Genomic DNA, 23791 nt, shown 5'->3' with positions numbered 1-23791 from the left:
TACTCTCATCTGGAAATCCATTGTTGTTGCATTGCTGGTGTTCCTTGCAGAATTCCCCTATCACGACTTCTGTGCTCTCTGGGGAACTTAGGTGCACTTTGCACCCACTTTTCAGGGTCTTGGGGTGGGCTATTTTTCTAACCCTCACTGTTTTCTTACAGTCCCAGCGACCCTCTACAAGGTCACATAGGTTTGGGGTCCATTCGTGATTCGCATTCTACTTTTGGAGTATATGGTTTGTGTTGCCCCTATACCTATGTGCTCTCATTGCAACCTATTGTGACTGTACATTGCTTGCATTGCTTTCTATTGCTACTACTGCATAATTTTGGTATTGTGTACATATATCTTGTGTATATTTGCTATCCTCATGCTGAGGGTCCTCACTGAGATACTTTTGGCATATTGTCATAAAAATAAAGTACCTTTATTTTTTGTATATCTGTATTGTGTTTTCATATGATATTGTGCATATGACACTAGTGGAATAGTAGGAGCTTTACACGCCTCCTAGTTCAGCCTAAGCTGCTCTGCTAAGTTACCTTTTCTATCAGCCTAAGCTGCTAGACACCTCTTCTACACTAATAAGGGATACCTGGACCTGGTGCAGAGTGTAAGTATCCCTTGGTACCCACTACAAACCAGGCCAGCCTCCTACACTGGTACACCCATATAATTCCCTAGTACATGGTACTGAGGTACCCAGGGTATTAGGGTTCTAGGAGATCCCTATGGGCTGCAGCATTTCTTTTGCCACCCATAGGGAGCTCTGACAATTCTTACACAGGCCTGCCACTGCAGTCTGCGTGAAATAACGTCCACGTTATTTCACAGCCATTTAACACTGCACTTAAGTAACTTATAAGTCACCTATATGTCTAACCATCACCTGGTGATGGTTGGGTGCAAAGTTACTTAGTATGTGGGCACCCTGGCACTAGCCAAGGTGCCCCCACATCGTTCAGGGCAAATTCCCCAGACTTTGTGAGTGCGGGGACACCATTACATGTGTGCACTGTACATAGGTCACTAACTGTGTACAGCGTCACAATGGTAACTCCGAACATGGCCATGTAACATGTCTAAGATCATGGAATTGTCACCCCAATGCCATTGTGGCATTGGGGTGACAATTCCATGATCCCCCGGGTCTCTAGCACAGAACCTGGGTACTGCCAAACTGCCTTTCCGGGGTCTCCACTGCCGCTGCTGCTGTTGCCAACCCCTCAGACAGGTTTCTGCACTCCTGGGATCCAGGCAGCCTTGGCCCAGGAAGGCAGAACAAAGGATTTCCTCTGAGAGAGGGTGTAACACCCTCTTTCTTTGGAAATAGGTGTGAAGGCTGGGGAGGAGTAGCTTCCCCCAGCCTCTGGAAATGCTTTGATGGGCAAAGATGGTGCCCATCGCTGTATAAGCCAGTCTACACCGGTTCAGGGATCCCCCAGCCCTGCTCTGCTGTGAACCTCGACAAAGGAAAGTGGAGTGACCAATCCCCTGACCTGCACCTCCCCTGGGACGTGCCCAGAGCTCCTCCAGTGGGTCCCAGACCTCTGCCATCTTGGAAACAGAGGTGTCTGTGGCACACTGGACTGCTCTGAGTGGCCAGTGCCATCAGGTGACGTCAGAGGCTCCTTCTGATAGGCTCTTACCTCTCTTGGTGGCCAATCCTCCTTCCTAGGTAGCCAAACCTCCTTTTCTGGCTATTTAGGGTCTCTGCTTTGGGGATCTCACCAGATAACGAATGCAAGAGCTCATCAGAGTTCCTCTGCATCTCCCTCTTCACCTTCTGCCAAAGGATCGACGGCTGACTGCTCAGGATGCCTGCAAAACCACAACAAAGTAGCAAGACGACTACTAGCAACCTTGTATCGCCTCATCCTGCCGGCTTTCTCGACTGTTTCCAGGTGGTGCATGCTCTGGGGGTAGCCTGCCTCCTCTCTGCACCAGGAGCTCTGAAGAAATCTCCCGTGGGACGACGGAATCTTCCCCCTGCAACCGCAGCCAACAAAAGACTGCATCACCGGTCCTCTGGGTCCCCTCTCAGCACAGCGAGCGTGGTCCCTGGAACTCAGCAACTCTGTCCAAGTGACTCCCACAGTCCAGTGACTCTTCAGTCCAAGTTTGGTGGAGGTAAGTCCTTGCCTCCCCACACTAGACTGCATTGCTGGGTACCACGTGATTTGCAGCTGTTCCGGCTTCTGTGCACTCTTCCAGGATTTCCTTCGTGCACAGCCAAGCCTGGGTCCCCAACACTCTAAACCTGCAGTGCACAACCTTCTGAGTTTCCTCCGGCGTCGTGGGACTCCCTTTTGTGACTTCGCGTGGACTCCGGATCACTCTTCTTCCAAGTGCCTGTTCAGGTACTTCTGCGGGTGCTGCCTGCTTCTTTGAGGGCTCCCTGACTTGCTGGGCGCCCACTCTGTCTCCTCCTTCAATGGCGACATCCTGGGCAACAGCAGCACCCAAAAACCTCTACCGCGACCCTTGCCGCTAGCAAGTCTTGTTTGCGGTCTTTCTGCGTGGAAACACCTCTGTAAGCTTCATCGTGACGTGGGACATCCATCTTCCAAAGGAGAAGTCCCTAGCTCTCTTCTTTCTTGCAGAACTCCAAGCTTCTTCTAACAGGTGGCACCCTGGGAGGTGCAGGTCAGGGGAGTGGTCACTCCCCTTTCCTTTGTCCAGTTTCACGCCAGAGCAGGGCTGGGGGATCCCTGAACTGGTGTAGACTGGCTTATGCAGAGTTGGGCACCATCTGTGCCCATCAAAGCATTTCCAGAGGCTGGGGGAGGCTACTCCTCCCCAGCCCTGACACCTATTTACAAAGGAAAGGGGTTACCACCCTCTCTCAGAGGAAGTCCTTTGTTCTGCCTTGCTGGGCCAGGCCTGCCTGGACCCCAGGAGGGCAGAAACCTGTCTGAGGGGTTGGCAGCATCTGCAGTGGAAACCCCGGAAAGGCAGTTTGGCAATACCCGGGTTCTGTGCTAGAGACTCGGGGATCATGGAATTGTCCCCCCAATGCCAGAATGGCATTGGGGTGACAGTTTCATGATCTTAAACATATTACATGGCCAGGTTCTGAGTTACCATTGTGATGCTGTACATAGGTAGTGACCTATGTACAGTGCACGCATGTAATTGTGTCCCCGCACTCACAAAGTCCGGGGAATTTGCCCTGAACGATGTGGGGGCACCTTGGCTAGTGCCAGGGTGCCCACACACTAAGTAACTTTGCACCCAACCTTCATCAGGTGAAGGTTAGACATATAGGTGACTTATAAGTTAGTTCAGTGCAGTGGTAAATGGCTGTGAAATAACGTGGACGTTATTTCACTCAGGCTGCACTGGCAGGCCTGTGTAAGAATTGTCAGATCTCTCCATGGGTGGCAAAAGAAATGCTGCAGCCCATAGGGATCTCCTGGAACCCCAATACCCTGGTTACCTCAGTACCATATACTAAGAAATTATAAGGGTGTTCCAGTATGCCAATGTGAATTGGTGAAATTGGTCACTAGCCTGTTAGTGACAATTTAGAAAGAAGAGAGAGCATAACCACTGAGGTTCTGGTTAGCAGAGCCTCAGTGAGACAGTTGGTCTTCACACAGGGAACACATACAGGGCACATACTTATGAGCACTGGGGCCCTGTCTGGCAGGGTCCCAGTGACACATAGACTAAAACAACACATATACAGTGAAATATGGGGGTAACATGCCAGGCAAGATGGTACTTTCCTACACAACCCCCCCCCAAACGAAGGACAATAAGACTAGCCATGACCTAATGAGTCTTCTTTGTCTAAATGGAAATATCTGGATAGTCCATCTGCATTGGATTGGGTACTCCCAGGTCTATGTTCCACTGTATAGTCCATTCCCTGTAGAGATATGGACCACCTCAACAATTTAGGATTTTCACCTTTCATATGTTTTAGCCAAAGTAGAGGTTTGTGGTCTGTCTAAACAATGAAGTGAGTGCCAAACAGGTATGGCCTCAACTTCTTCAGTGCCCAGACCACAGCAAAGGCCTCCCTCTCAATGGCAGACCAACACCTTTCTCTAGGGGTCAACCTTCTGCTGATAAAAGCAACTGGTTGATCCTGGCCCTCAGAGTTAAGTTGTGATAAGACTGCCCCTACCCCTAATTCAGATGTATCAGTTTGAACAATGAATTTCTTGGAGTAACATGGGCTTTTTGGGGCAGGTGCAGTGCACGTGGCCTGTTTGAGCTCCTCAAAAGCTTTCTGACAGCTAGCTGTCCACAATACCTTTTTAGGCATCTTCTTACTAGTGAGATCATTAAGTGGGGCTGCAATGGAGCCATAGTTTTTAATGAATCTCCTGTAATACCCAGTGAGGCCTAGGAAGGCTCTCACCTGGGTCTGAGTTGTAGGGGGAACCCAATCCATGATTGTCTGGATTTCCCCCTGAAGTGGTGCAATCTGTTCTCCACCTACCAGGTGTCCCAGATAAACCACTTTCCCCTGCCCTATCTGGCACTTTGAAGCCTTGATAGTGATGCCTGCCTTTTGCAGGGCCTCCAAAACTTTCCACAGGTGGACCATGTGATCATCCCAGGTGGAGCTAAAGACAGCGATATCGTCCAGATATGCTGACTAAAGCCTCCAACCCTTGCAGGACTGTATTCACCAACCTCTGGAAAGTGGCAGGTGCATTTTTCAACCCAAAGGGCATCACTGTAAATTGGTAGTGCCCTCCTGTGAGAAGGTAGCCTCTTTCTAGCCTTGTTACCCCCACTTTTGGCCTGTTTGTGAGTGTATGTCAGGATGTTTGTCACTGTTTTCACTGTCTCACTGGGATCCTGATAGCCAGGCCTCAGTGCTCATAGTGAAAACACTATGGTTTCAGTATGTTTGTTATGTGTCACTGGGATCCTGCTGGTCAGGACCCCAGTGCTCATAGGTTTGTGGCCTATATGTATGTGTCACTGGGACCCTGTCACACAGGGCCCCAGTGCTCATAGGTGTGCATGTATATGTTCCCTGTGTGGTGCCTAACTGTCTCACTGAGGCTCTGCTAACCAGAACCTCAGTGGTTATGCTCTCTCATTACTTTCAAATTGTCACTAACAGGCTAGTGACCATTTTTACCAATTTACATTGGCTTACTGGAACACCCTTATAATTCCCTAGTATATGGTACTGAGGTACCCAGGGTATTGGGGTTCCAGGAGATCCCTATGGGCTGCAGCATTTCTTTTGCCACCCATAGGGAGCTCTGACAATTCTTACACAGGCCTGCCACTGCAGCCTGAGTGAAATAACGTCCACGTTATTTCACAGCCATTTTACACTGCACTTAAGTAACTTATAAGTCACCTATATGTCTAACCTTTACCTGGTAAAGGTTAGGTGCAAAGTTACTTAGTGTGAGGGCACCCTGGCACTAGCCAAGGTGCCCCCACATTGTTCAGAGCCAATTCACTGAACTTTGTGAGTGCGGGGACACCATTACACGCGTGCACTACTTATAGGTCACTACCTATATGTAGCTTCACCATGGTAACTCCGAATATGGCCATGTAACATGTCTATGATCATGGAATTGCCCCCTCTATGCCATCCTGGCATTGTTGGTACAATTCCATGATCCCAGTGGTCTGTAGCACAGACCCTGGTACTGCCAGACTGCCCTTCCTGGGGTTTCTCTGCAGCTGCTGCTGCTGCCAACCCCTCAGACAGGCAGCTGCCCTCCTGGGGTCCAGCCAGGCCTGGCCCAGGATGGCAGAACAAAGAACTTCCTCTGAGAGAGGGTGTGACACCCTCTCCCTTTGGAAAATGGTGTGAAGGCAGGGGAGGAGTAGCCTCCCCCAGCCTCTGGAAATGCTTTGTTGGGCACAGATGTGCCCAATTCTGCATAAGCCAGTCTACACCGGTTCAGGGACCCCTTAGCCCCTGCTCTGGCGCGAAACTGGACAAAGGAAAGGGGAGTGACCACTCCCCTGACCTGCACCTCCCCTGGGAGGTGTCCAGAGCTCCTCCAGTGTGCTCCAGACCTCTGCCATCTTGGAAACAGAGGTGCTGCTGGCACACTGGACTGCTCTGAGTGGCCAGTGCCACCAGGTGACGTCAGAGACTCCTGCTGATAGGCTCCTTCAGGTGTTAGTAGCCTTTCCTCTCTCCTAGGTAGCCAAACCCTCTTTTCTGGCTATTTAGGGTCTCTGTCTCTGGGGAAACTTTAGATAACGAATGCATGAGCTCAGCCGAGTTCCTCTGCATCTCCCTCTTCACCTTCTGATAAGGAATCGACCGCTGACCGCGCTGGAAGCCTGCAAACCTGCAACATAGTAGCAAAGACGACTACTGCAACTCTGTAACGCTGATCCTGCCGCCTTCTCGACTGTTTTCCTGCTTGTGCATGCTGTGGGGGTAGTCCGCCTCCTCTCTGCACCAGAAGCTCCGAAGAAATCTCCCGTGGGTCGACGGAATCTTCCCCCTGCAACCGCAGGCACCAAAAAGCTGCATTACCGGTCCCTTGGGTCTCCTCTCAACACGACGAGCGAGGTCCCTCGAATCCAGCGACACCGTCCAAGTGACTCCCACAGTCCAGTGACTCTTCAGCCCGAGTTTGGTGGAGGTAAGTCTTTGCCTCACCTCGCTGGGCTGCATTGCTGGGAACCGCGACTTTGCAAGCTTCTCCGGCCCCTGTGCACTTCAGGCGGAAATCCTTCGTGCACAGCCAAGCCTGGGTCCACAGCACTCTAACCTGCATTGCACGACTTTCTAAGTTGGTCTCCGGCGACGTGGGACTCCTTTGTGCAACTTCGGTGAGCACCGTTTCACGCATCCTCGTAGTGCCTGTTTCTGGCACTTCTCCGGGTGCTACCTGCTTCAGTGAGGGCTCCTTGTCTTGCTCGACGTCCCCTCTCTCTGCAGGTCCAATTTACGACCTTCTGGTCCCTCCTGGGCCCCAGCAGCGTCCAAAAACGCCAAACGCACAATTTGCGTGTAGCAAGGCTTGTTGGCGTCCATCCGGCGGGAAAACACTTCTGCACGACTCTCAAAGGCGTGGGGGATCCATCCTCCAAAGGGGAAGTCTCTAGCCCTTGTCGTTCCTGCAGTATTCACAGTTCTTCAGCCTAGTAAGAGCTTCTTTGCACCAACCGCTGGCATTTCTTGGGCACCTGCCCATCTCCGAGCTGCTTGTGACTTTTGGACTTGGTCCCCTTGCTCCACAGGTACCTTCAGACAGGAATCCATCGTTGTTGCATTGCTGATTTGTGTTTTCCTTGCATTCTCCCTCTAACACGACTATTTTGTCCTTAGGGGAACTTTGGTGCACTTTGCACTCACTTTTCAGGGTCTTGGGGAGGGTTATTTTTCTAACTCTCACTATTTTCTAATAGTCCCAGCGACCCTCTACAAGGTCACATAGGTTTGGGGTCCATTCGTGGTTCGCATTCCACTTCTGGAGTATATGGTTTGTGTTGCCCCTATCCCTATGTTTCCCCATTGCATCCTATTGTAACTATACATTGTTTGCACTGTTTTCTAAGACTATACTGCATATTTTTGCTATTGTGTATATATATCTTGTGTATATTTCCTATCCTCTCACTGAGGGAACACTCTAAGATACTTTGGCATATTGTCATAAAAATAAAGTACCTTTATTTTTAGTATAACTGTGTATTGTGTTTTCTTATGATATTGTGCATATGACACTAAGTGGTACTGTAGTAGCTTCACACGTCTCATAGTTCAGCCTGAGCTGCTTTGCTAAGCTACCATTATCTATCAGCCTAAGCTGCTAGACACCCTATACACTAATAAGGGATACCTGGGCCTGGTGCAAGGTGTAAGTACCCCTTGGTACTCACTACAAGCCAGTCCAGCCTCCTACACCTCCTATAGTTGAAATTGCAGTTTTAGCTTTAGCATCCTCTGATAGGTTGATCTGCCAATACCCTGCAGTCAAATCAAAGGTGCTTAGATACTTGGCAGATGCCAGTGTAGCTATGAGATACCCTGGGTATAGGGTGAGCATCAGTTTTTGAGACCTCTGTAATCTATACAAAACCTCATCTCCCTTTTTCCATCTTTTGAGTGAGGCTTTGGTACCAGCTCCACAGGAGAGGCCCATGGGCTTTCAGAATTTTCAACCACTCCAAGTTCAAGCATTTTCTGAACTTCTTGCTTTATGCAGTCACTGACATGGTCAGGCTGCCTATAGATTTTACTTTTGACAGGCAAGCTGTCTCCAGTATCAAAGATCCAGGAGGGCTTTTGCCACTGCAGGTGCTGTAGTGGTCCTTAGAGGAATTGCTTCATGATATCTTGTGGCATGGTCCACTACCATCAAGATAAACCAATTTCCTGAAGCAGTAGGAGGGTCAAGAGGGCCAACTATGTCAACCCCTACCCTTTCAAAGGGAACCCCAACCACAGGCAGTGAAATAAGGGGAGCCTTTGGAGTGCCACCAGTCTTGCCACTGGCTTGGCAGGTCAACCAAGACTTGCAAACATCTTTAGTGTCCTCTGACATCCAAGGCCAGTGAAACAGGGGGACAAGCCTTTCCCAAGTTTTGATCTGGCCCAAATGCCCAGCCAAAGGAATGCCATGTGCCAGAGTTAGGAGGAACTCTCTGTACTGCAAGGGAATGACCAATCTCCTGGCTGCTCCAGGTTTTGGGTCCCTTGCCTCTGGGTACAAGAGGTTGTCCTCCCAGTAAACTCTATGTGAGTCTCTGACATCCCCATTTTGTGCTTGACAGCTTGCTGTCTGAGACCCTCTAATGTGGGACAGGATTGCTGTGCCACACTCAGCTCTTCCCTGGCAGGCCCCCCTCCACCCAAAAGCTCAGCAGTGTCTGCTGCCAGCTCATGTGGTAAAGGTTGTGCAGAGGGAGGAAATTCTTCTTCCTCAGAAGGTGAATCATCTGCAGAGGGAGGGATAGTGGGTAGGGATTTACCCGTGCTACCCCTAGCTTTAGGAAGCACTTGGTCCATTGTTCCACAATCCAAGTCATCCTGTCCTTTTTGCTTTTTGGCCTGAGCTCTTGTCAAAGCAAAAATATGCCCAGGAATGCCCAGCATTGCTGCATGAGCCTCCAACTCCACTTCTGCCCAAGCTTATGTCTCTAAATAATATCCTAGTAGACAGTCTACAGGTAAATCTGAAACAACCACAACTTTCTTTGGACCAGTAACCCCCCTCACCAGTTGAGACTCACAACAGCCATGGGGTGGCTAAGAGTGTTGTTATGAGCATCTGTCACTTGGTACTGGTGACCAAGTAGGTGTTGTTCAGGGTGGACCAGTTTCTCTATTACCATGGTAACACTGGCACCTGTGTCCCTGTAGGCCTGAACCTCAACACCTTTTATTAGGGGAAGTTGCTTGTACTTATCCATATTAAGGGGACAAGCAACCAAGGTGACCAAATCAATGGCACCTTCAGAGACTAACACAGCCTCTGTGGTCTCCCTAATAAGACCAACCCCAACTAAATTACCAAAAGTGAGCCCAGCTACTCCCTTGGATTGGCTATTACTAGGTTTGCTCCCACCACCGCTGCTATTTCTAGAGGCACTAGAGGTTGCAGTAGGGGTTGTGGTAGTGGGTGGTTTGGTGTTTTTGTTTGGGCAACTGGCATCAGTTGTCCAATGGCCTTTTACTTTACATAAATAACACCAAGGCTTTTTCACTTGATTAGAAGAGGCTTTGGACCCACCACCCCCACCAGAGTGTTTTTGTGGGCCTGATGAAGAATCAGTTTTACTTTTGTCCCCACCCTTGTCAGAAGACTTACCATCCTTCTTCTTGCCATCCTTGTCACCCCCTTTATAAACTTTTCTGTTCACTCTTTTTCTGACCCATTTGTCTGCCTTCTTTCCCAATTCTTGGGGAGAGGACAGATCTGAGTCCACTAGATACTGGTGTAACAAGTGAGACACACAGTTATTCAGAATATGCTCTCTTAGAATAAGATTATACCATTTTTTTATAGTCAGAAACTTTACTGCCATGTAACCACCCCTCCAAGGCCTCCACTTAACAGTCAACAAAGTCTATCCAGTCTTGTGAGGACTCTTTTCTGGTGTCTCTGAACGTAATCCTGTATTGTTCAGTGGTTAAGCCAAATCCATCCAAGAGTGCATCCTTCAAAACTGCAAAATTATTGGCATCACTTTCTCTAACAGTAAGGAGCCAATCCCTACCCTTTCCATTGAAAGATAGCCATAGAATAGCAGCCCACTGCCTTTGAGGGACCCCCTGTACCATACAGGCCCTCTAAAGTGCAGCAAACCACTTGTTAAATGTCATCCCCCTCCTTGTAAGGGGGAACTATCTTGTGCAGATTCCTGGAATCATGCTCTTTCACAGGATTACTATCAGGAATACTGCTGATGCCACCATGGGGTCTAAACCCCAATCTCTGTCTCTCCTTCTCCAGGTCTAGGGATTCCCTGTCTAGAGCCAGCTGTTGCTGTTCAAGCTTCAGCCTGGTCTCTTCCACTCTCAACTTTTTGAGTTCCCTTTCTAACATGTTGACTTCAGGGTGGGTGGGTTGGGAATGTTTAGACACTGAAGATATATTGGAACAAACAGACGGAGACCTGTCCCTAACAGCTTGCACTCTAACAACCTGGCATCCAGGAACAAAAGCATCCCTACTATGATGGGAGCTTCTATTGCTACCAACATTGCTAGGTGGTCTGCTAAGGGGCAGATTTGGAAGAGAACCCTGTACAACTCCCTCAAGGGGTTCCCCTGAGTCAGAGTGTGAGCTATCTACTAACTTCTCAGACGAAGTGCCACCTAGGGACTTATCATCCTCAATGAACATGTTAAACAGAAATTCTCTAGAAGGGTTCTTCCCTACCACTAAACCTCTATCAATGCAGAGACTCCTTAGGCTCTTGAAGTTTAAATTGTCATAAATTGTATTGACTAATTTAAGAGCAGTACCTGCATCAGACATGATAGAAAAAGGTTTAGAGACAGTGAGAAGAGAGAAAAAGTTTTAGGACTTTTTAAAGAACAGAAAAAAAAACGTTTTCAAACTTTTTGGAACTTTTAGAAGTTTAGAAGTACTTTTCAGCACTAAGCAGAAAGTGTAAGAGAAGAAAAGCAAAAGTTTTTGGTTAGGTGTACATACACTGAACTTGTTTTGTATATTGGTCTCTTATGAAAAGTACACAATGACAAAGTGGTAAGTAGTTACAAGTACTTATCCCACCGCTGCACAACCAATGTAGGAGGCTGGCCTGGCTTGTAGTGGGTACCAGAGGTACTTACACCTTGTGCCAAGTCCAGTTTAGCCCTTATTAGTGTAGAAGAGGTGTTTCTAGCAGCTAAGGCTGATATAAGGTAGCTATGGCAAAGCAGTTTAGTCTTAACTAGGAAACATGTAAAGCTCTTACTATACCACTAGTGTCATAAGCACAATATCATAAGAAAACACAATACACAGATATACTAAAAATAAAGGTACTTTGTTTTTATGACAATATGCCAAAACTATCTCAGTGAGTACCCTCAGTATGAGGATGACAAATATACACAAGATATATGTACACAATACCAAAATTATGCAGTAATAGCAAAAGGATGTAATGCAAGCAGTGTAAAGTTACAATAGATTGCAATAGGAGCACATAGGTATAGGGGCAACACAAACCATATGCTCCAAAAGTGGAATGCGAACCACGAATGGACCCCAAACCTATGTGAGCTTGTAGAGGGTCGCTGGGACTGTAAGAAAACAGTGAGGGTTAGAAAATTAGCCCACCCCAAGACCCTTTAAGGTAGGTGTAAAGAGCACCTACAACCCCCAGAGAGCACAGAAGTCGTGATAGGGGGATGCTGCAGGGAAAACCAACACCAGCAATGCAACAACAGTGGATTTCTGGACCTGAGTACCTGTAAGACAAGGGGACCAAGTCCAAGAGTCGCGACAGTGCCGAGAATGGGCAGGAGCCCAGGAAATGCCAGCTGAGGTTGCAAGGAAGCTGCCACTGGGTGGAAGAAGCTTGGTGTTCTGCAAATACGAAGAGGACTAGGAACTTTCCCTTTGGAAGATGGATGTCCCAAGTCGCGAAGAAGCTTGCAGAGGTGTTCCCACACAGAAAGACCACAAACAAGCCTTGCTAGCTGCAAGGGTCGCAGTTAGGGTTTTTGGATGCTGCTGTGGCCCAGGAGGGACCAGGATGTTGCCACTTGGATGAGGAGACAGAGGAGGCACCCAGCAAGTCAGGGAGCCCTCACAGAAGCAGGCAGCACCCGCAGAAGTACCAGAACAGGCACTTAGAAGAGGAGTGAACCGGAGTCCACCCGAAGTCAGAAAAGGGAGTCCCACTATGCCGGAGGACAACTCAGAAGGTTGTGCACTGCCAGTTAGAGTGTCGGGGACCCAGGCTTGGCTGTGCACGAAGGAAATCCTGGAAGAGTGCACAGGAGCCGGAGAAGTTGCAAATCACGTGGTACCTAGCAATGCAGTCTAGCGTGGGGAGGCAAGGACTTACCTCCACCAAACTTGGACTGAAGAGTCACTGGACTGTGGGAGTCACTTGGACAGAGTTGCTGAGTTCCAGGGACCACGCTCGTTGTGCTGAGAGGGGACCCAGAGGATTCCTAGGCAGTCTTTTGTTCCTGTGGTTGCAGGGTGAAGATCCGTCGACCCAGGGAATCTCCCCTTTCCTTTGTCCAGTTTAGCACCAGAGCAGGGCTGGGGGATCCCTGAACCGGTGTAGACTGGCTTATGCAGAGATGGGCACCATCTGTGCCCATCAAAGCATTTCCAGAGGCTGGGGGAGGCTACTCCTCCCCAGCCCTGACACCTATTTCCAAAGGGAGAGGGTGTAACACCCTCTCTCAGAGGAAGTCCTTTGTTCTGCCTTCCTGGGCCAGGCCTGTCTGGACCCCAGGAGGGCAGAAACCTGTCTGAGGGGTTGGCAGCAGCAGCAGCTGCAGTGAAAACCCCAGGAAAGGCAGTTTGGCAGTACCCGGGTTCTTTGCTAGAGACCCGGGCGATCATGGAATTGTCCCCCCAATGCCAGAATGGTATTGGGGTGACAATTCCATGATCATAGACATGTTGCATGGCCATGTTTGGAGTTACCATTGTGACGCTATACATAGGTAGTGACCTATGTATAGTGCACGCGTGTAATGGTGTCCCCGCACTCACAAGGTCCGGGGAATTTGCCCTGAACGATGTGGGGGCACCTTGGCTAGTGCTGGGTGCCCACACACTAAGTAACTTTGCACCCAACCTTCACCAGGTGAAGGTTAGACATATAGGTGACTTATAAGTTACTTAAGTGCAGTAGTAAATGGCTGTGAAATAACGTGGACGTTATTTCACTCAGGCTGCACTGGCAGGCCTGTGTAAGAATTGTCAGATCTCCCTATGGGTGGCAAAAGAAATGCTGCTGCCCATAGGGATCTCCTGGAACCCCAATACCCTGGGTACCTCAGTACCATATACTAGGGAATTATAAGGGTGTTCCAGTATGCCAATGTGAATTGGTGAAATTGGTCACTAGCCTGTTAGTGACAATTTAGAAAGGAGAGAGAGCATAACCACTGAGGGTCTGGTTAGCAGAGCCTCAGTGAGACAGTTAGTCATCACACAGGGAACACATTGCGACCCTTGACCCAAGGGTAGGTCGCTCCCCCTGCCGCTACAGCTCCTCCAGGTTCCTGAGTTCCTGAGACCCACCTCACAGTAAGTACCCCCCACCTCCCAGCCCCTCGCACTGCCCCGCGCTACTCACCCTCTCTCCTGCTCCTGCTTCTTTTCTTCTTTTCTTCTTCTCTGTTCTTCCTCCTCGCCTGTAATCTTCTTGTACTCTTCTTCTCCCCGTCTTCTCTCTTCTTCTGTGTGCTTCTCTGCCTCTCCTGTCGCCTCTCTTCTTCTTCATCTTCTTCTAAGGTCTTCTGCCTGTCTTCTGCCTTCTGTTCTTCGAATCTTCATCTGTGATCTTCTGCTCTTCTGTGAACTTCTGCTCTTCTGAGTTCTTCTGGACTCCTGTTCTTCTGTTCTGTTCTGTTCTTCTGTTCATGTTTACATTTACATTTACATTTTACATTTCTTCTGTTCTTCTGTTCTTCCGGTCTTCTGTTCTTCTGTCTTCTGTTCTTCTGTTCTTCCGGTCTTCTGTTCTTCTGTTCTTCCGGTCTTCTGTTCTTCTGTTCTTCTATCTTCTGTCTTCGGCTCCTCTGCCTCCTCCGTCTTCTTCTCCCCGCGCCTGCCCTCCTGCTCCTTCCTCATCCCCCTCCCTCACTCGCCTCCCCCTCTCTATCACCCCTATCTAACCCATTCGCTATCTACCTCCCTCTCTCCTCCTATCCACCTATCTCTCTATCTCTCTATCTCACTATCTAACTCCCTCACTCTCCACCTCCTCCTATCTACCTATCTCTCTATCTATCTATTTCTCTATCGATTTCTGCATCTATCCATTTTCTCTATCTATTTCTCTATCTCTCCCCCCCTTCCCGCCACCCCCTCTATTACCTGTTCTTCCTATCCTCTCACTCTACCTCTCACCCTCACCCACCTCTACAACCCTCCCTCCCCTATCTTCACAACCCTACTCCTATCTCTCTTCCTAATCTCCCAAACCTCCTAACACTCACCCCCCTCCACCCTTAAACCCCCCTCCTCCAGCTCTTCTCACTCTACCTGCCCCCCCTTCGCGCTTTCCCGCTTCCCGCTGCGACCTCCTGAACGCCCCCGCCCCCCAGCTCCCATTCGCCCCCAGCTGACCCCTCCCCCCCTCCTACCTCATATGGCGCCCGCTGTGCGAGTGCGTCTGCGCCTGTCCGTGCCTGGCCCGCGCCCAGCGCCACGACCCCTGGTCCCCAGCTCTCCCAAGCCCCGCTGATCCGTTTCGACCCCACCACCCTCCTCGCCCTCAACCCAGGACGCTCCAACACCTGCTTCCAAGCTCACCCCAAACGCACCCATGGACCCTTCGCCTGCAACTCCTGCAAACGCATCTTCCACCACGCAACTACCACGACCACAAGCCCACGCGCCATCTACCACCTCAAGTGCATCCTGGTCAACGCTCGATCCGTCCACAAGCACTCCGTTGAACTCTGGGACCTCCTGGACTCCACAGCACCGGACGTCGCCTTCATCACGGAGACCTGGATGAATGCCTCCTCTGCTCCAGACACCGCCACCGCCATCCCCGAAGGCTACAAGATCTCCAGAAAAGACCGCACCAACCAAGTAGGAGGAGGTATCGCCATCGTCTTCAAAGACTCTATCAGCGTCACCACCTCCACCGAAGACACCCCTCTCGCCGCTGAACACCTGCATTTTCAGATTCGCACCGACCGAAGGACCACCCTCAGAGGATCCCTCGTCTACCGTCCTCCCGGACCGCGCGCCCCCTTCAGCGACGCCATCGCCGACTTCATCTCCCCGCACGCCCTCGCCTCACCGGACTACATCCTCCTAGGCGACCTCAACTTCCATCTGGAACAAAACAACGACCCCAACATCACCATCCTGCTCGCCAACCTCACCAACCTCGGCCTCAAACAACTGGTGAACACCGCCACCCACATCGCTGGACACAAGCTTGACCCTATCTTCTCCGCCAGCAAACCAACTTCTTCAGCCACACCTCCGCTCTACACTGGACCGACCACAGCTGTGTCCACTTCACATTCCGACGTGAGACCCGCCACCTCCGCACTCAACCCATCCCTCGTCGACAGTGGAACAAGATCCCCGAAGAGCAACTCTTCTCAGCAGTCACCGCCAACCAACCCACCCTCACCACCGACCCCAACGACGCAGCCCTCAGCCTCACAAACTGGATCTCCAATTGCGCAGACAACCTTGCTCCCCTCAAACGCACGCATCGACAGACCAACACCAAAAAACCTCTCTGGTTCTCTGACACCCTCAAAGAATCAAAGAAAACTTGTCGCACCCTCGAGAAGGCCTGGCGCAAGGACCACACCGCGGACAACATGACCGCCCTCAAGAACGCTACCCGCGAACACCACCGCCTGATCCGCGCTGCTAAAAAGAACTTTTTCACCGACAGACTGGACAAAAACAGCCACAACAGCAGAGAACTCTTCAGCATCGTCAAGGAGTTCTCCAACTCCAACGCCGTCACGCCCTCACAGGATTTGTGCGAATCCCTCGCCACTTTCTTCCATCGCAAGATCAGCGACCTCCACGACAGCTTCGGACAACAGACCCAACATGACACCACCGAACCCGCACCCCCGGCCATTACCTTCAACAACCATCAACACTGAAGAAACCAAATCCATCATGAACTCTATCCACTCCGGCGCCCCTTCGGACCCCTGCCCTCACTTCATCTTTAACAAAGCCGACGACATCATCGCCCGCACCTCCAGACCGTCATCAACTCTTCTTTTTCTTCTGCTACCTTCCCCGAATGCTGGAAACACGCCGAAGTCAACGCCCTACTAAAGAAACCTACGGCTGACCCGAGCGACCTGAAAAACTTCCGCCCCATCTCTCTTCTGCCTTTCCCAGCCAAGGTAATAGAGAAGACCGCCAACAAACAGCTGACCACCTTCCTGGAAAACAACAACCTGCTCAACCCTTCACAAACCGGATTCCGAACCAACCACAGCACGGGAACCGCCCTCATCTCAGTCACTGACGACATCAGAACCCTGATGGACAACGGTGAAACAGTCGCCCTCATTCTCCTTGACCTCTCGGCTGCCTTCGACACCGTCTGTCACCGCACCCCAATCACCCGCCTCCGCTCCACCGGGATCCAAGGCCAGGCCCTGGACTGGATCGCCTCCTTCCTCTCAAACCGTTCCCAAACAGTTTACCTCCCTCCGTTTCGCTCAGAACCCACCGAGATCATCTGCGGCGTACCTCAAGGCTCATCGCTCAGCCCGACACTCTTCAATGTCTACATGAGCCCCCTCGCCAACATCGTTCGCAAGCACGACATCATCATCACCTCCTACGCCGACGACACCCAACTTATACTCTCCCTCACCAAGGACCCCGCCAGCGCCAAGACCAACCTACAAGAGGGTATGAAGGATGTCGCAGATTGGATGAGGCTCAGCCGCCTAAAGCTGAACTCTGAAAAAATGGAAGCCCTCATCCTCGGCAACACCCCGTCTGCCTGGGATGACTCCTGGTGGCCCACGGCCCTCGGCACCGCACCGACCCCCACAGACCACGCCCGCAACCTCGGCTTCATCTTGGACCCTCTTCTCACCATGACCAAGCAAGTCAACGCCGTGTCCTCCGCCTGCTTCCTCACCCTCCGCATGCTCCGCAAGATCTTCCACTGGATCCCCGCCGACACTAGAAAAACCGTGACCCACGCCCTCGTCACGAGCCGCCTGGACTACAGCAACACCCTCTACGCTGGGACCACAGCCAAACTCCAAAATCGCCTGCAAAGCATTCAAAACGCATCGGCACGCCTCATCCTCGACGTACCGCGCAACAGCCACATCTCCGCACACCTGAGACACCTGCATTGGCTCCCAGTCCGCAAAAGGATCACCTTTTGACTTCTCACCCACGCACACAAAGCCCTCCACAACAAGGGACCGGAATACCTCAACCGACGCCTCAGCTTCTACGTCCCCACCCGCCTCCTCCGTTCCTCTGGTCTCGCACTCGCTGCCGTCCCTCGCATCTGCCGCTCCACGGCGGGTGGGAGATCTTTTTCCTTCCTAGCGGCCAAGACCTGGAACTCCCTCCCCACCAGCCTCAGGACCACCCAGGACCACTCCGCTTTCCGGAGACTGCTAAAAACCTGGCTATTCGAGCAGCAGTAACCCCCCCCTTTCCCCTAGCGCCTTGAGACCCGCACGGGTGAGTAGCGCGCTTTATAAATGTTAATGATTTGATTTGATACAGGGCACATACTTATGAGCACTGTGTAGGAGGCTGGACTGGCTTGTAGTGAGTACCAAGGGGTACTTGCACCTTGCACCAGGCCCAGTTATCCCTTATTAGTGTATAGGGTGTCTAGCAGCTTAGGCTGATAGATAATGGTAGCTTAGCAGAGCAGCTTAGGCTGAACTAGGAGACGTGTGAAGCTACTACAGTACCACTTAGTGTCATATGCACAATATCATAAGAAAACACAATACACAGTTATACTAAAAAAAAAGGTACTTTATTTTTATGACAATATGCCAAAGTATCTTAGAGTGTACCCTCAGTGAGAGGATAGGAAATATACACAAGATATATATACACAATAGCAAAAATATGCAGTATAGTCTTAGAAAACAGTGCAAACAATGTATAGTTACAATAGGATGCAATGGGGAAACATAGGGATAGGGGCAACACAAACCATATACTCCAAAAGTGGAATGCGAACCACGAATGGACCCCAAACCTATGTGACCTTGTAGAGGGTCGCTGGGACTATTAGAAAATAGTGAGAGTTAGAAAAATAACCCTGCCCAAGACCCTGAAAAGTGAGTGCAAAGTGCACTAAAGTTCCCCTAAGGACAAAGAAGTCGTGTTAGAGGAATAATGCAGGAAAGACACAAACCAGCAATGCAACAACTGTGGATTTCCAATCTAGGGTACCGGTGGAACAAGGGGACCAAGTCCAAAAGTCACAAGCAAGTCGGAGATGGGCAAATGCCCAGGAAATGCCAGCTGCGGGTGCAAAGAAGCTTCTACTGGACAGAAGAAGCTGAGGTTTCTGCAGGAACGAAAAGGGCTAGAGACCTCCCCTTTGGTGGACAAATCCCACTTGCCGTGGAGAGTCGTGCAGAAGTGTTTTCCCGCCGAAAGAACGCCAACAAGCCTTGCTAGCTGCAAATCGTGCGGTTAGCGTTTTTGGACACTGCTGAGGCCCAGGAGGGACCAGAAGGTCGCAATTTGGACCAGCAGAGAGAAGTGACGTCGAGCAAGACAAAGAGCCCTCTCTGAAGCCGGTAGCACCCGGAGAAGTGCCAGAAACAGGCACTATGAGGATGCGTGAAATGGTGCTCGCCGAAGTTGCACAAAGGAGTCCCACGTCGCCGGAGACCAACTTAGAAAGTCGTGCAATGCAGGTTAGAGTGCCGTGGACCCAGGCTTGGCTGTGCACAAAGGATTTCCGCCGGAAGTGCACAGGGGCCGGAGTAGCTGCAAAGTCGCGGTTCCCAGCAATGCAGCCCAGCGAGGTGAGGCAAGGACTTACCTCCACCAAACTTGGACTGAAGAGTCACTGGACTGTGGGGGTCACTTGGACAGAGTCGCTGGATTCGAGGGACCTCGCTCGTCGTGCTGAGAGGAGACCCAAGGGACCGGTAATGCAGCTTTTTCGTGCCTGCAGTTGCAGGGGGAAGATTCCGTCGACCCACGGGAGATTTCTTCGGAGCTTCTGGTGCAGAGAGGAGGCAGACTACCCCCACAGCATGCACAAGCAGGAAAACAGTCGAGAGGGCGGCAGGATCAGCGTTACAGAGTTGCAGTAGTCGTCTTTGCTACTATGTTGCAGGTTTGCAGGCTTCCAGCGCGGTCAGCAGTTGATTCCTTATCAGAAGGTGAAGAGAGAGATGCAGAGGAACTCGGCTGAGCTCATGCATTCGTTATCTGAAGTTTCCCCAGAGACAGAGACCCTAAATAGCCAGAAAAGAGGGTTTGGCTACTTAGGAGAGAGGATAGGCTACTAACACCTGAAGGAGCCTATCAGAAGGAGTCTCTGACGTCACCTGGTGGCACTGGCCACTCAGAGCAGTCCAGTGTGCCAGCAGCACCTCTGTTTCCAAGATGGCAGAGGTCTGGAGCACACTGGAGGAGCTCTGGACACCTCCCAGGGGAGGTGCAGGTCAGGGGAGTGGTCACTCCCCTTTCCTTTGTCCAGTTTCGCGCCAGAGCAGGGGCTAAGGGGTCCCTGAACCGGTGTAGACTGGCTTATGCAGAATTGGGCACATCTGTGCCCAACAAAGCATTTCCAGAGGCTGGGGGAGGCTACTCCTCCCCTGCCTTCACACCATTTTCCAAAGGGAGAGGGTGTCACACCCTCTCTCAGAGGAAGTTCTTTGTTCTGCCATCCTGGGCCAGGCCTGGCTGGACCCCAGGAGGGCATATGCCTGTCTGAGGGGTTGGCAGCAGCAGCAGCTGCAGTGAAACCCCAGGAAGGGCAGTTTGGCAGTACCAGGGTCTGTGCTACAGACCACTGGGATCATGGAATTGTACCAACAATGCCAGGATGGCATAGAGGGGGCAATTCCATGATCTTAGACATGTTACATGGCCATATTCGGAGTTACCATTGTGAAGCTACATATAGGTAGTGACCTATATGTAGTGCACGCGTGTAATGGTGTCCCCGCACTCACAAAGTTGAGGGAATTGGCTCTGAACAATGTGGGGGCACCTTGGCTAGTGCCAGGGTGCCCTCCCACTAAGTAACTTTGCACCTAACCTTTACCAGGTAAAGGTTAGACATATAGGTGACTTATAAGTTACTTAAGTGCAGTGTAAAATGGCTGTGAAATAACGTGGATGTTATTTCACTCAGGCTGCAGTGGCAGGCCTGTGTAAGAATTGTCAGAGCTCCCTATGGGTGGCAAAAGAATTGCTGCAGCCCATAGGGATCTCCTGGAACCCCAATACCCTGGGTACCTTAGTACCATATACTAGGGAATTATAAGGGTGTTCCAGTAAGCCAATGTAAATTGGTAAAAATGGTCACTAGCCTGTTAGTGACAATTTGGAAAGAAATGAGAGAGCATAACCACTGAGGTTCTGATTAGCAGAGCCTCAGTGAGACAGTTAGTCACTACACAGGTAACACATTCAGGCACACTTATGAGCACTGGGGCCCTGGGTTACCAGGGTCCCAGTGACACATACAAGTAAAACAACATATATACAGTGAAAAATGGGGGTAACATGCCAGGCAAGATGGTACTTTCCTACACACTGGGGCCCTGCCTGGCAGGGTCCCAGTGACACGTAGACTAAAACAACATATATACATTGAAATATTGGGGTAACATGCCAGGCAAGATGGCACTTTCCTACACCATCATAGTAGCGGAGTCTTTATTCCAGGATGCCAAGTTGTTAGGGTTCAGTCAATTAGGGACAGATCCCCCTCTGTTGTTTCCAATTTATCTTCTGTGTCCAAGCATTCCCAACCCACTCACCCTGAAGACAACATGTTAGAAAGGGAACTCAAAAAGTTGAGGCTTGAAGAAACCAGACTGAAGATTAAACGGCAACAGCTGGCCTTAGATAGGGAATCCCTAGACCTGGAGAAGGAGAGACAGAGATTGGTGTTAGGACCCCATGGTGGCAGCAGCAGTATTCCTTATAGTAATCCTGTTAGAGAGCATGATTCCAGGAATCTGCACAAGATAGTCCCCCCTTACAAGGAGGGGGATGGCATCAACAAGTGGTTTGCTGCACTTGAGAGGGCCTGTATGGTACAGGGGGGCCCTCAAAGGCAGCGGGCTGCTATATTGTGGCTATCTTTCAATGGAAAGGGTAGGGATAGGCTCCTTACTGTTAGAGAAAGTGATGCTAACAATTTTGCAGTTTTGAAGGATGCACTCTTGGATGGATTTGGCTTAACCACTGAACAATACAAGATTAAGTTCAGAGACACCAGAAAAGAGTCCTCACAAGACTGGATAGACTTTGTTGACTGTTCAGTTAGGGCCATGGAGGGGTGGTTACATGGCAGTAACGTTTCTGACTATGAAAGCCTGTATAATCTTATTCCTAGAGAGCATATTCTGAATAAATGTGTGTCTGACTTGTTACACCAATATCTAGTGGACTCGGATCTGACCTCTCCCAAAGAACTGAGAAAGAAGGCAGACAAATGGGTCAGACCAAGAGTGAACAGAAAAGTTCATACACTGGGGTGACAAGGATGGCAAGAAGAAGGATGGTAAGTCTTCTGACAAGGGTGGGGAAAAAAGTAAAAATGAGTCTTAATCAGACCCACAGAAATCCTCTGGTGGGGGTGGTGGGGGTGGTGGGTCCAAATCCTCTTCAAACCAACCTAAAAAGCCTTGCTGTTATTTGTGTAAAGTGAAAGGCCATTGGACAATTTATGCCAGTTGTCCAAAGAAAAACACCAAACCTCCTACTACCACAATCCCTTCTCCAAATTCTATTGTCCCTATTAATAGCAGTGGTGGTGGGAGCAAACCTACTAATAGCCAATCCAAGGGAGTAGGTGGGCTCACTTTTGGTAATTTAGTTGGGGATGGTCTTGTTAGAGAGACCACAGAGGCTGTGTTAGTCTCTTAGGGTGCCATTAATTTGGCCACCTTAGTTGCTTGTCCCCTTAATATGGATAAGTACAAGCAACTTCCCCTAATAAATGGTGTTGAGGTTCAGGCCTACAGTGACACAGGTGCCAGTGTTACCATGGTAATAAAGAAACTGGTGCACCCTGAACAACACCTACTTGGTCGGCAGTACGAATTTTACAGACGCTCATAACAACACTCTTAGCCACCCCATGGCTGTTGTGAATCTCAACTGGGGGGGGGGGTTTACTGGTCCAAAGAAAGTTGTGGTGGCCTCAGATTTACCTGTAGACTGTCTACTAGGGAACGATTTAGAGACATTAGCTTGGGCAGAAGTGGAGTTGGAGGCTCATGCAGCAATGCTGGGCATTCCTGGGCATATTTTTGCTTTGACAATGGCTCAGGCCAAAAAGCAAAAAGGACAGGGTGACTTGGATCCTGGAACAATGGACCAAGTGCTCCCTAAAGCTAGGGGTAGCAAGGGTAAATCCCTACCCACTATCCCTCCCTCTACTGATGATTCTTCTTCTGAGGAAGAAGAATTTCCTCCCTTTGCAGAACCTTCACCAGATGAGCTGGCAGCAGACACTGCTGAGCTTTTGGGTGGAGGGGGGCTTCCCAGGGAAGAGCTGAGTGTGGCAAAGCAAACCTGTCCCACATTAGAGGGTCTCAGAGAGCAAGCTGTCAAACAGCAAAATGGGGATGTCAGTGACTCACATAGAGTTTACTGGGAGGAAAACCTCTTGTACACCGAGGCAAGGGACTCAAAACCTGGAGCAGCCAGGAGATTGGCCATTCCCCTGCAGTACAGAGAATTCCTCCTAACTCTTGCTCATGACATTCCTTTGGATGGGCATTTGGGCAAGATCAAAACATGGGAAAGGCTTGTCCCCCTGTTTCACTGGCCTAGGATGTCAGAGGGCACTAAAGATTTTTGCAAGTCATCTGTGACCTTCCAAGCCAGTGGCAAGACTGGTGGCACACCAAAGGCTCCCCTTATTCCACTACCTGTGGTTGGGGTCCCCTTTGAAAGGGTAGGGGTTGACATAGTTGGCCCCCTTGACCCTCCTACTGCTTCAGGCAATAGGTTTATCTTGGTGGTTGTGGACAATGCCACAAGATATCCTGAAGCAATTCCTCTAAGGACCACTACAGCACCTGCAGTGGCAAAAGCCCTCCTGGGTATCTTTTCCAGGATGGGTTTCTCAAAAGAGGTTGTATCAGACAGGGGTAGAAACTTTATGCCTGAATACCTGAAAGCTATGTGGAAGGAATGTAGTGTAACCTACAAATTCACCACTCCTTATCATCCACAGACTAATGGACTGGTAGAGTTTAATAAAACTCTCAAAGGTATGATAATGGGACTCCCTGAAAAACTCAGGAGGAGATGGGATGTCCTGTTACCTTGCCTCCTTTTTGCTTACAGGGAGGTACCCCAGAAAGGAGTGGGCTTCAGCCCCTTTGAACTCCTCTTTGGACACCCTGTAAGAGGTCCACTAACACTTGTGAAGGAGGGATGGGAACAACCTTTAAAAGCTCACAAACAGGACATAGTGGACTATG

The sequence above is a fragment of the Pleurodeles waltl genome, chromosome 3_2 (assembly GCF_031143425.1).
Source record: "Pleurodeles waltl isolate 20211129_DDA chromosome 3_2, aPleWal1.hap1.20221129, whole genome shotgun sequence".
In the NCBI taxonomy this organism is placed as follows: domain Eukaryota; kingdom Metazoa; phylum Chordata; class Amphibia; order Caudata; family Salamandridae; genus Pleurodeles; species Pleurodeles waltl.
The sequence above is the reverse complement of the archived record's forward strand: the minus strand, read 5'-3'. Positions refer to the sequence as shown.